Source organism: Mus caroli, unplaced genomic scaffold (assembly GCF_978045245.1).
Source record: "Mus caroli unplaced genomic scaffold, Mus_caroli_1 scaffold_10, whole genome shotgun sequence".
Lineage (NCBI taxonomy): Eukaryota > Metazoa > Chordata > Mammalia > Rodentia > Muridae > Mus > Mus caroli.
This window is the reverse complement of record NW_028227265.1, coordinates 58,299,517-58,311,770: the sequence shown is the minus strand read 5'-3', so window position 1 is coordinate 58,311,770 and position 12,254 is coordinate 58,299,517. Positions and strand designations below refer to the sequence as shown.

The following is a 12,254-nucleotide window of genomic DNA, read 5'->3' as shown; positions in this document are numbered from 1 at the left end:
CCCAGCTTAACTTTCAATCACCATAGATGGAGAAAACTAGACATTCCATAACAAAACCAAATTTAAATGGTATCTATCCACAAATCTAGCCCAACATAAGATATTAGAAGGAAAATTTCAATCCAATACAGTGAACCACACCCAAGAAAACACAGGAAATAAATCGTGTCATGCCAGCAAAATCAAAGGAATTAAAACAGACACATACATACACACCACACACAAACACACACACTATTGACAATATTAGTAAATAGTGATCATTGATTATTAATATATCTCAATAACATTGGACTCAATTCCCCTATAAAAAGATCTACCACACCAAAATACTTATAATGTATGTATGTGTATTATATATATACATATATATGTATATATATATGTGTGTATATATATGTGTATGTGTGTATATATATATATATATATATATATGAGTCAAAAGACAAACAGTCAATGCATAAAGACAAAAGAGAGAGACATCTTTCACAATGGCAACACTAAGCTAATGTGTAATTCTTCTTCCTGACTCTCAAATATTGGCAGGTAACAGAAGAAAAAATTGTCATGGTGTCATGTGCATAACTACCTGCTTTTTTATTAAACTAATAAAATTTATTATAAAATCAACATTTTAAAGTCATCAAAATAATTTATAATATTGAAATTCCTCTTAAATATAAATGATGTCTTCTGAAGCTAAAAATAAAACACACTCAACCAGTTTTTAAAATTTATTTGGAACATTAAACATGATAGAATTAGAAAAAAATCTCTTTTTTATTGGATATTTTCTATATTTACATTTCAAATGTTATCCCCTTTCCCAGTTTTCATCCCTCCCGGAAACACGCTATCACATTATCCCTCCCCCTGTTTCTATGAGGGTGTTACTCCACCCACCCACCCACCCACTCCCACCTCCCCACCCTCAATTCCCCTATACTGGCATCTATCAAGCCTTCATAGGACCAAGGACCTCTCCTTCCATTGATGCATGACAAGGCCATCCTCTGCTATGAATGTAGCTGAAGCCATGTGTACTGCTTTGTTTTTGGCTTAGTCCCTATGAGTTCTGAGGGGCTGGGGGGTCTGGTTGGCTGATATTGTTGTTCTTCCTATGGGGTTGCAAACTCCTTCAATTCCTTCAGTCCCTTCTCTAACTCCTCTATTAGGGACCCGATGCTCAGTCCAATGGTTGGCTGCTAACATCTGCCTCTGTATTTGTAAAGCTCTGGTAGGGCCTCTCAAGAGACAGCCATATCAGGCGCCTTTCAGCATGTGCTTCTTGGTATCCACAATAGTATCTGTGTTTGGTAACTGTATATGGGATGAATCCCCAGGTAGGACAGTCTCTGGGTGGCCTTTCCTTTAGTCTTTGCTCTACACTTTATCTCCATATTTGCTCCTGTAAGTATTTAGTTCTCCATCTAAGTTTCATGTGGTCTATGAATTGTACCCTGGTTATTTTTAGCTTTGGGGCTAGTATTCACTTATCAATGAGTGCATACCATGTGTTTTCTTTTTCAATTGGGTTATCTCACTCAGGATGATATTTTCTAGGTCTATCGATTTGCCTAAGAACTCCATGAATTCATCTTTTTAAATAGCTGAGTAGTACTCCATTGTGTAAATGTACCACATTTTCTGTATCCATTCCTCTTTTGAAGGATATCTGGGTTCTTTCCAGGTCCTGACTATTATAAATAAGGCTGCTATTAACACAGTAGAACATGTGTCCTTATTACATGTTGGAGCATCTTCTGGGTATATGCCCAGGAGTGGTATAGTCCTCAGGTAATACTATGTCCAATTTTCTGAGGAACCGCCAAACTGATTTCAGCTTGCATTCCCATCAGCAATGGAGGAGTGTTCCTCTTTCTCCACATCCTCACCAGCATCTGCTGTCACCTAAGTTTTTGATCTTAGCCATTCTGACTGCTGTGAGGTGGAATCTCAGGGTTGTTTTGATTTGCATTTCCCTGATGACTAAGGATGTTGAACACTTCTCTAGGTGCTATTCAGCCATTCAATATTCCTCAGTTGGCAATTCTTTGTTTAGCTCTTTACCCCATTTTTAAATAGGGTTATTTGGTTCTCTAGAGTCTAACTTCTTGAGTTCTTTGTATGTATTGGATATTTCCCCTCTTTCAGATGTAGGGTCAGTAAATCTTTTCCCAATCTGTTGGTTGCCATTTTGTCTTATTGACAGTGTCCTTTGCCTTAAAGAAGCTTTGGGATTTTATGAGGTCCCATTTGTCAATTCTTGATCTTACAGCACAAGCCATTGGTGTTATGTTCAGGAATTTGGCCCCAGTGCCCTGTTAAACTATAGACTAGGCCTGTCAGAATGCCAGATAGGCTATCCACACACTGCCTGCCCTTCTGTTTCCCTAGACCCAATTCCAGAGTCTTGTCCCAAGCACTGCAACAGAGCACCAGTTTCAGCCTTCCTCCCCCGTGCCCATATTTCCTGTGGATTCCAAGGGATATCTTCTAAGTTCCTTCCCACCATTCATTTTGTTGTATCCCAGATGCTAACTTCAGCAGGTACCCTTACTAACCCAAGGGCTGCTGTTCTCAGAGCAACGCGTAGTCTGAAGGCAGACCCATACTACTCCTACTGTTTCTGAAATCTAATCCACCCACATCCCCTCTGTAACTGGAAACCTGTGGGACTGTGAAAGGCAGCCTGTTTTCTGGTCAAGGGAGACTTACTCTGGAGACCCAGTAGAAACTCTACAAGGGATGGAACAGTGAGCCATGCTCCCAGACACATAGGTGCCTGACACCATAGAGCCCCCAACTCCATAATCCTGTGACTATAAGTCATGCAGACAATGTCCCAAGCTCCTGGCATTCTGGCTAGACTCCACCCCCACATTTACCTGACAATAGACAGGTATGCTTCTCCCTACAGTTACATGGCAACAACAAGGTAGCCCAGTCCACTGTAAAAGGAGCTGCTAGGCCCCTCCTTGCTCTCTTAAGCTCTTACCTCTCATTCTTATCTCTAGCTCACTTTTTCTCCCTCCCTTCCTCCTTCTCCCTTCTCTCCACATGGCCATAGCCGGTCTTTCTCTCTTTCTCCCTGCCTTTCTACAATAAAGCTCTAAAACCATAGACTGTCTCTGTTCATCAAGACCCACCATGCTTGAACAATGGAACAGGCTTTCCTCTAAAGAGCCGTGTCTAACCTTCTGCCGGAAGGCCTTCCTGCACTCCACCCTCGGACTGGACTAAGTAAGGACTCTCGCCCAAGTGGGAACCACCTAGCACTCCCTCTCCCCCTGCCCTCTTCTCCTCTCAGCCCAGGGGCTGGCTGAGCTGCCCCTGGGGCCCCCACTTTGTTCTCAGTGCTTCCTCGACATACAGCAACATCTGGGATGTTGGAGACTGAGAACCTGTTATCTCTGGCCTCTGTGAGGCCCAGAGACCTTGGACTGCTCCCTGTCCACCCACCCACCCCCCTACCCCCCCCCCCCACTGTAGACAGGGTTCTGTGGCTTCACACAGCTAGAAACCCACTTGGGGCTGCATGGAGAGCACGCGGCAGTCCTCCACATCTAACTGCCCAGAGCACCAGAACTCTGGCGGGATGTGGGTTCTCTCCCATCCTCTTTATTCCCCCATGCTTGCTGCCCTGCAGAAACCTACTGTGGTCTCTCTTTCCACTCTGAATTCTTTACGAATGGATCACAAAGACCCATTCCTCTAACTTTTCTTCCTCTAAATCATGCCTACTACCCATCATCCAACACAAGGAGGAATTTCCTGTGAACACATCAATGAACAAATAAAACAGGTCAACTCACTCTCTGAAAATCCAGAAAGGAAACAGACACCAAGTGTCTTAGTTAGGGTTTTACTGCTGTGAACAGACACCATGACCAAGGCAAGTCTTATAAAAAAAAAAAAAAAAAAAAAAACATTTGATTGGGGCTAGCTTCGGGTTCAGAGGTTCAGTCCATTATCATCAAGGTGGGAGCAAAGCAGCATCCAGGGCTGTCATGGCGCAGGCAGAGCTTATAGTTCTACGTCTTCATCCAAAGATGAAGTGGAAGACTGACTTCCAGGCAACTAGGGTGAGGATCTTATGCCCACACCCACAGTGACACACCTACTCCAACCAGGTCACACCTATTCCAACAAGGCCACCCCTCCAAATGGTGCCACTCCCTAGCCCAAGAATATACTAACCATCATACCAAGTAACAAAATATCCACTATTATCAAGAATTCAGCACCTAGACCTGAAATCACTCCAAACCTAGATTCCTAGATGACAGACAGTATAAGAACATAATCAATAACAGGCAGGGCAATATTTCATCACCAGAGCATAGCTATCCTACCACAGCAGGCCCTGGTTATTCCAATGTAGCTGAAGTAGAAAAAAAAAATCTGAAAACCAAATATAAGAAGATAATAGAACTTAAAAGAAATGCTTAAATCCCCTTTTAAATTTTTCAGTAAAACACAAACTAACAAGTCGAGGAAATGGATAAATCCTTCAAAAAAGGCCAGAGAAACAGAAACAATTGAGGAAAATGAATAAATCCCTTAAAGAAAACTGAGAAAAAAATGAACAGATGAAGAAAAGAAGGAAAACTGTTCAAGACCTGAAAATGGAAATACAACAATAAAGAAAGCAGAAATAGAAGGAATACTGGAAATGAAACATTTACAAATGTGAACAGGAATTACTAAGGCAAGCTTCAACACAACACAAGAGATGGGAGAGAGAATCATAGCCATTGAAGATATGATAGAACTGGATACCTTAATCAAAGAAAATGTTACATCTGAAAATCTGTAACATAAAACATCCAGGAAATCTATGGTGGTATAAAAAGACCAACATAGAAATAATAGGAATAGAGGAAAAAGAAGAATCCATGCTCAAAAGCCCAGGTATTTTCAATAAAATCATGGAAGAAAATATTCCTAACCTACAGAGTGAGATGCCCAGAAAGGTGCAAAAAGCACAGAGAACACCAATAGATTGGACCAGAAAAAAATTCCCCAGCCACATAAAGATTAAAATACTAAGTATACAGAGCAAAGAAAGAATATTAAAAGTTGCAAAATAAAAAGACCAAGTAACATGCAAAGGTAGACCTGTGAGAATTATACCTCACTTCTCAGTGGGGACACTAGAAGCTAGAAGGGTGGACAGCTGTGCTACAGACTCCAAGAGACCACAGGTAACAACCCAGATTACTGCCACACTTTCAATGACTATAGTACAACTATAGTAAAGCTCATCACCAAACATGTTGTAAATAATAAAGTAAAATTTAAACATTATTGATCTATAAATCCAGTCTTACAGAAGATGTTTCAAGAAAAATCAAAGCTAACTCCACTCATAAGTATACAGGGAGTAAATAAGATCACATCAGCAAAAACAAAGAATGAAAAAAAAAAGTTAAATCAAAGTTAAATCAAAACCAAATAAAACAATTGCATTAGCCTCCAACCCCTAGAGAAATAGAAGTAGCCATTATGAGACTCCAAACCAAAAAAAAAAAAAAAAAAAATCCCAACATGGCCAGAAAATTATAGCACAGAAATCTACCAGATTTTCAAGGAAGAGCTAATGCCAATACTACTCAAATTATTTCACAAAATGGAAAGAGAAGATACATTACCAAATTCAGATTATAGGGTCACAGTTACTATGATATTCAAACCACTTAAAAACTCAACAAAGAAAAATAATTAGACACCAATTTTTCTCATGGATATGGACACAAAAATATTCAATAAAATACTTGCAAATCAATTTCAAGAATACACACAAAAGATCATTTGCCATGATCAGATCTTCATCTCAGACATTCAGAGACAATTCATCCTAAGAATATCAGTGAGTGTAATCTACCTTCTAAAGGAAAACTTAAAGAAAGTACATGTCTTTAGATTCTGAAAAAAGCCTTTCACAAAATCCAATGTCCCTTCAGGATCAAAATCCTGGAGTGTTCAAAGATACAAGGGACATATCAAAATATAATAAAGCAAACCTACAGCCAGCCTATACTGTAGCACACATGAGTAGACAACGTTAGCCACTCTCTCCTTATCTCTTCAATAGAGTACCTGAGGTTCTAGCTAAAGTAATAAAACAACTGAATATCAATAGAGTACATATTCAAAAGGAAGAAGTCACTGTCGTTACTTGTAAATGATATGATAGTATACATAAGAAACCCCAAAATTTTACCAGGGAACTTCTACAGCTGATAAGCACCTTCAGTGATGTGGCTAGATAGATTAAACAAAAGCATTAGTAGCCTTCTTATATACAAATGACTCACAGAGGGACTGAGTAAACAGCACCATCTGCAGAGGGACTGAGTAAACAGCACTGTCCACAGAGGAGCTGAGCAAGCAGCACCATTCACAATGACTACAAATAATATGGAATATCTTGTAACCATAACAAAGAAAGTGAAACACTTATACAATATATGATCCTTCCCAGAGGAATCTTTACAAAGATGTCATGATGATAACCTGCAAAACTCATGGCTATAGGTAAGAATGTGAGCTTTGCTTCATATTGTAAATAGATTTTTAAGTTTCTTGTGAATCTATGCCCTTCTGTGATTTAGGTTGTGGGAAAGCAAGGTGTTAAATAAATCAGGCATGTGTTCACTGAAAAATAAAAATTTTCATAAAACATTTTCATAATTTCTAAAAAATACTTTATACATAGTCTGGTAATATATTTTGAGAAACAACGTGAAGACTACAATATTTAAAAATATGTCAAAATTCTAGAAAAAAATGGAATGTGACTCTCATGTATAATCTAATACAAATGTCCCTCTGAAGAAATTTTAGCCCCAGATATTTCAAAATATGCAACAGAGTAAATAAGTATATATTTAAATATACTGATAATTTTTTCTTTTTTTGATGGCAAACATTGAGGGTTGGGGTAAGTTTTGGGGGCGCCCAGGATAGTGTCTGCAGGGAGACACTGCAGGGAGGGCACCCTAGGAGTCTGGGCTAAGACTGGGACTCGGCCGGGGCTTGGTTTCGAGGTGGCATTTATTCTGCAGCTCTGCCATGATCTCCTCCAACAGATCCATCCTGGGCAACAGAGGGTAGAGACAGACCTGGGCTCAGTCCAGGGATGAGGGAGGGGCCGGGGCTGCCCACCACAGCCTGTGTTATCTCACTCCTGTAGGCTGAAGAAGAGACTGCCTTCTGTCAGCTCACGATCCTCACTAGCAGGTTTCTGCAGGAGGAAAGATTGGCACTGCCAGCAGCTGCCCTGCAGGTTCAGAGCCTGGGTCTTTTGGGTGCTCTACTTATGGCCTTCCCTGGCAGCAGTTCTCTGGGCATTGAAGCCTCTTTGTTGGTCAGCATGTAGGAGTGGACTCCCAGGGCTGGGGGGTCCAAATAGCTCCATGTGTGCCACAGCTGCCCCTGCGGAGCTTAGATTCTGACAAAACTTCCTCCCCAGCAGGGAGGCTGGTTCCAGAAGGCTGGTGTGCAGGGGAGGTCCCTGGAGGGAGCAGGGCTGCTCAGGGAACTACAGGTCGGAGCAGAGGGAGCTGGGAGACTTCCGGAGGCAAGAGTTGCCTGTTTAGCAAGGGGTAAGGGTATCCGTACTATTGAGATGGGCTCAGGGCAACAGTGTGGGCTGGGACTGGGGCTGAGGGCTGGGGACGCTGGGGAGGTTGGGAGAGGTGGAGGAGCTGAGGGAACTGAGGAGGCTGAGGCTGAGGCTGAGGCTGAGGCTGAGGCTGAGGCTGAGGCTGAGGCTGAGGCTGAGGCTGAGGCTGAGGCTGAGGCTGAGGCTGAGGCTGAGGCTGAGGCTGAGGCTGAGGCTGAGGCTGAGGCTGAGGCTGAGGCTGAGGCTGAGAGATTATCTAGAGTCCAGCTACTGCTGGAGTCCCAGACTGTATTCTGCTGGCCTCTACTGTGATCTGTGATCTCAGGAGTCTCCAGAGCCTGAGAAAGGTCTGGGAAAGGGAGCCCAAGCCTGGCCCTGGCCCTGGCCCTAGGAGCCCCTTCACAGTACAAATACTCTGGCAGAGAACCCAGGGTTACAGGAGACAGTGTTGTCCATTCTAGTGGGGTGCCACTTGGGTGCCGAGTCCTTGGCCATGGCCTTTCGCAACAGGTACTGAATGCTCTTCAAGCTGTCCCAGCGGTCAGCAGGCTCTAGACGCAGCTCAGCTTGAACAAAGGCCTGGTAGGCAGCTGGCAGCAAGGGGTCCAGGCCCGGACTCTGGCCTGCCTCCAGCTTAGCCTTCACCTCAGGCACCTCTCCTCCAGCCCAGGGCAGCTCTCCGGTGAAGACCTCCTGGGCCAGGGTGCAGAAGCTGTAGAGGTGTGAGATAGTGGATCAGCTCAAGTGGTAGCCATAGTTACAGTTTAGGGGGTGGGGGAAGCCCTGGATTTGGGTCTCTCTGGGAGCAGCCTTGTTGCAGTCTGGGCTGCAGTCTGGGCTGGTGCAGTAGATGCCCGTGCTCTAGGTGGCTCGCCTTAGCCAGGTCTAGCCGCACAAGCTGAACAGCATGGGAAGTCAGGCCAACATGGGCCCAGCAACGGGACTGCAGGAACAGCAGGGCCTCCAACACCTGGAGCAGCAGAGGGCTGGGCAGCAAACCTGGCAGGGCTGGGGGGACCTTCGTCATCCACTCTCACAGAATGCAGCAGGAACTAAAGGGAGCCCAGCCACACTGGCTCAAAGAGCAGACTCAGTCTGGACAGGTCCTCTGAGGGGCTCAGTGCCATCAGCAGCAGCAGGCCAGGGTAGTGCAGGATGCTGCAGTGCAGGTTAGCCAATAGCACATCAGGGCTGGATTCAGGGCTCTTCAGCTGCTGTACAGTAACCGTACAGCGGCGGCCCTTCCACAGGAGGTTGGCCATGACAGTATGAGAACTGCTGTCGTAGGGTGCGGTCAGGCTCATCCTGGGTTGGTACCAGCTCCTTGGGGTCTACTACTGGGATGCCCATTACCAGTGCTAATGGCTGGAGGCTGCTCAGCTGGCCAAACCCCAACGCTGGGATTTTGGGGGGATCTTCTGATCTGCCTAGACCAGCCTTAGTGAGGGCAGGGAGCCACACAGGCTGTGTCCAGAGCTAGCTTGCAACTGACTCAGGGACACACTGGGCGCCAACTCCCACTCTGAACCAGTGCTGACATGTGGGTCCAGCACCATTGCAACAGCTCCAGCACCTCCAAGCTCTGCTTGGCTATCACCCTACTCAGCCCAATCTCGTGGTGTACGACCCTGATGGTCACACAGACGCAAGTCACCTGCCTGCCTGCAGCAAGTGCCATAACACCAAGTCTCAGCCCGAGGAGGCACCCGCATGCATGGGTGTGCTGCCATCCAGGCAGCGGTGATTGGGGTTGACACCAAAGGCCAGTAGGAGGCACACAGCAGAAGTGTGGCCCATACTGATAATTTTTATGTTTGCAAAATCAATACCTCATTGTAAGACTGCTTATAGTGTTTGCCAGGCATATCTGGACCCTTCCTTAAAAACTGTCACTGTTTTAATCATATCCCATGACAGCCATACTGTATTACTGTCAAAATATTTGCCTTCAAAAACTGAGTTATGGCAAAGGTTTATACTAGAGTTAAACATTTTAAAGCTACCAATGTGATAAAGCCTTTGCAAATTTCAGTTATTTTCAATGGCATAAAATAGTGCACACTGGAGAAAGACCATATGAATATAAATCATACGGTAAAGCCTTTGTGTGTAAACATTACTATGGGCAGAAAAAAGGTATTTGTGCCCCAGGTCACTAGGGAAACCAGAAATATTATGGACAATGGGTTGGGTCATCTTTGCATAAGAGGAGATGTATAACCTGCTCTTCTACACAGAATGCTGGGACTTGGATTTCCATTTTCTGAAGGACCACTGACTACCAATGTCACACAACCAGCGCTGTTTAAACAGACCCTTATATTATCTGTATAGCCAGGGGTTCCCCTAAGCACCCACAACCAAGAACAGAGGTAGCTAATAGCCCAAAATACTTCTGGAATCTGTCTGTAGGACTGAGACAAAGCCAGATTCTCCCCTAAGCACTGAAGCTAACACTTGTAGAACCCATAATCTTGGAAGAAATGACCTGTACTTTGATTGAGTTTCTATGTAATTATGCCTCCTTATGTACACAGAATTTTATTATATGAGAAAAATGAGTCCAAACTGTACAGCTTAAACATACTGGCAGCAAACTGTCTGCGTCTGACACCTAAAGTTAAATCCTGCCCAGTTAAGTTTGGCAAAACCAGTTGTTTTACTACAGGCCATGGTAGTTGAAGGGAGCCCCAAACATTATTGTATAGGACATGACAGAATTCCTATAGGAGTAAAGTTTTAGTGTGTAAACAACATGGGGAATCATTTATATCTCACAATAGTTTTTGCAGACATGAAAGAAAGCACACTGAAGGGAATTTATGAGTAAGAACCGTGTAGTAGGATGTTTAGCTAACATTTTCTTTCAGGTATATGAGATTTTTTTCTTAAATAAATATACTTACTATTAAAATAATTTCTCTCCTAGGAACACTGACAATCTTTCTTAAGTAAACCAATTGTTAGACAAGGTACACAGATATATAATGCATTTTAAATACTCTCTCACTATGTCTGGTGGTATCATATAAGGTCTTTGAATATATTTCTTAATGACTCACTTTTAATATTTTATGCTCTTTTACTATGCTTAATTCACAAAGAATATTTTGTATGTTTTGAAACAATTTGTATTCAACATTAGATATAGGATCCTTAGTTATGGATAGTATTAAATATTTATTAATGATATTTTAGGGTATGAAAGGATATGAATATAAAAGTTGAATATAAATATGAGTATAAATATATGAATATAAATATGAACAAGCTGGGTGTGGTGGTGCATGCCTTTAATCCCAGCACTTGGGAGGCAGAGGCAGGCAGATTTCTGAGTTCAAGGCCAGCCTGGTCTACAAAGTGAGTTCCAGGACAGCCACGGCTACACAGAGAAACCCTGCCTCAAAAAAAAAAAAAAAAAAAAAAAAAAAAAAGTTGAACAAATTTTTATGTATCATTTGATTCCCAAAACACTCAATATTATTAATATGTTTGATGTATAAAATGCATTTAAATAATAAAACTAATTTTAAAAATCAAATAAATAAATAAATAGAAGACAGGAAAGCACCAGTGCACATATTGCAAAGAGAAAGGCCACTGGGCCCAAGAATGCCCTAACAAATGGAAGCTAGAAGTAGGAAATTCCAGACATTGGGAAAAGTGCCCCCAAATGACAAAGGTGTTAGCCCTGGGTAAAGATGGTGATTAGGGGAGATGGATTTTTGAATCCCTTCCCTGAAGCCAAGGTAACTCTGAGAGTGAAGGGGAAACCCATTCAATTCTTGGTGGACACAAGGGCTCAACACTCGGTCCTCCAAGCCGATGGCCCCATTTCCAAGAAAAGATCTTGGATCCAAGAAACCACTGGCACCAAAATGTAGTCATGAAGAACAGTGGACCTAGTGACGAGTCCGGTATCCCATTCATTTTGGGTCACCCCAGACTGTCCCTATCCTCTGTTGGGGCGAGACATACTCTTCAAAATGGAGGCCCAGATACACTTCCTGCCTGATGGACCACAGTTAACTGGCCCAAAAGGAGAGAACTCTTTGACTGACCCCTGCTAAAAGCCGAGGCTACCTGGTTTACAGACAGAAGCAGTTTTCCCCATAAAGGTCAGAGACAAGCAGATACTGCTGTGGTGGACAGCACAAATGTCATCTGGGAAGAACCTCTATCCTCCCCCACCTCCAGGCACCTCTACCCCCTGGCACATTGAAGCAGAAAGTGGAGCTAATTGCCCTCACCAAGGTCTTGGAACTTGGAGCCAGCAAGAAAATTAATAACTACATGAATAGCAGGTATGCCTTTGCCACAGCCCACGTCCACAGGACTATGTGTCAAGAGAGGGGACTGCTCATATCAGAGGAAACAAAAAAACAAACAAGAAATCTTGGATCTCTTGGATGCCCTGCTGAAGCTGGCAACTGTGAGCATTATTCACTGCCCAGGACATCAGAAGGGAAGAAACTCAGTGTCCCAGAGAAATAACCAGGCAGATCAAGTGGCTATGCAGGAGCCTATCCTGGTTATGGGCCTGCAAGAAACACCTGCTAGGAAATGGGACTGAACTAAGAGATGGCTTCACTTAAAATATATGTAGAAGAAGAAAGGACTCAGA

The 12,254-nt window shown here is 43.3% G+C and overlaps 1 pseudogene; it reads right to left on the bottom strand.

Annotated features, from left to right (window-relative positions):
• Positions 1-7,004: 7,004 nt before the first annotated feature.
• LOC110300847 (inactive serine/threonine-protein kinase TEX14-like) lies at positions 7,005-9,427 on the bottom strand (annotated as a pseudogene).
• Positions 9,428-12,254: the final 2,827 nt, after the last annotated feature.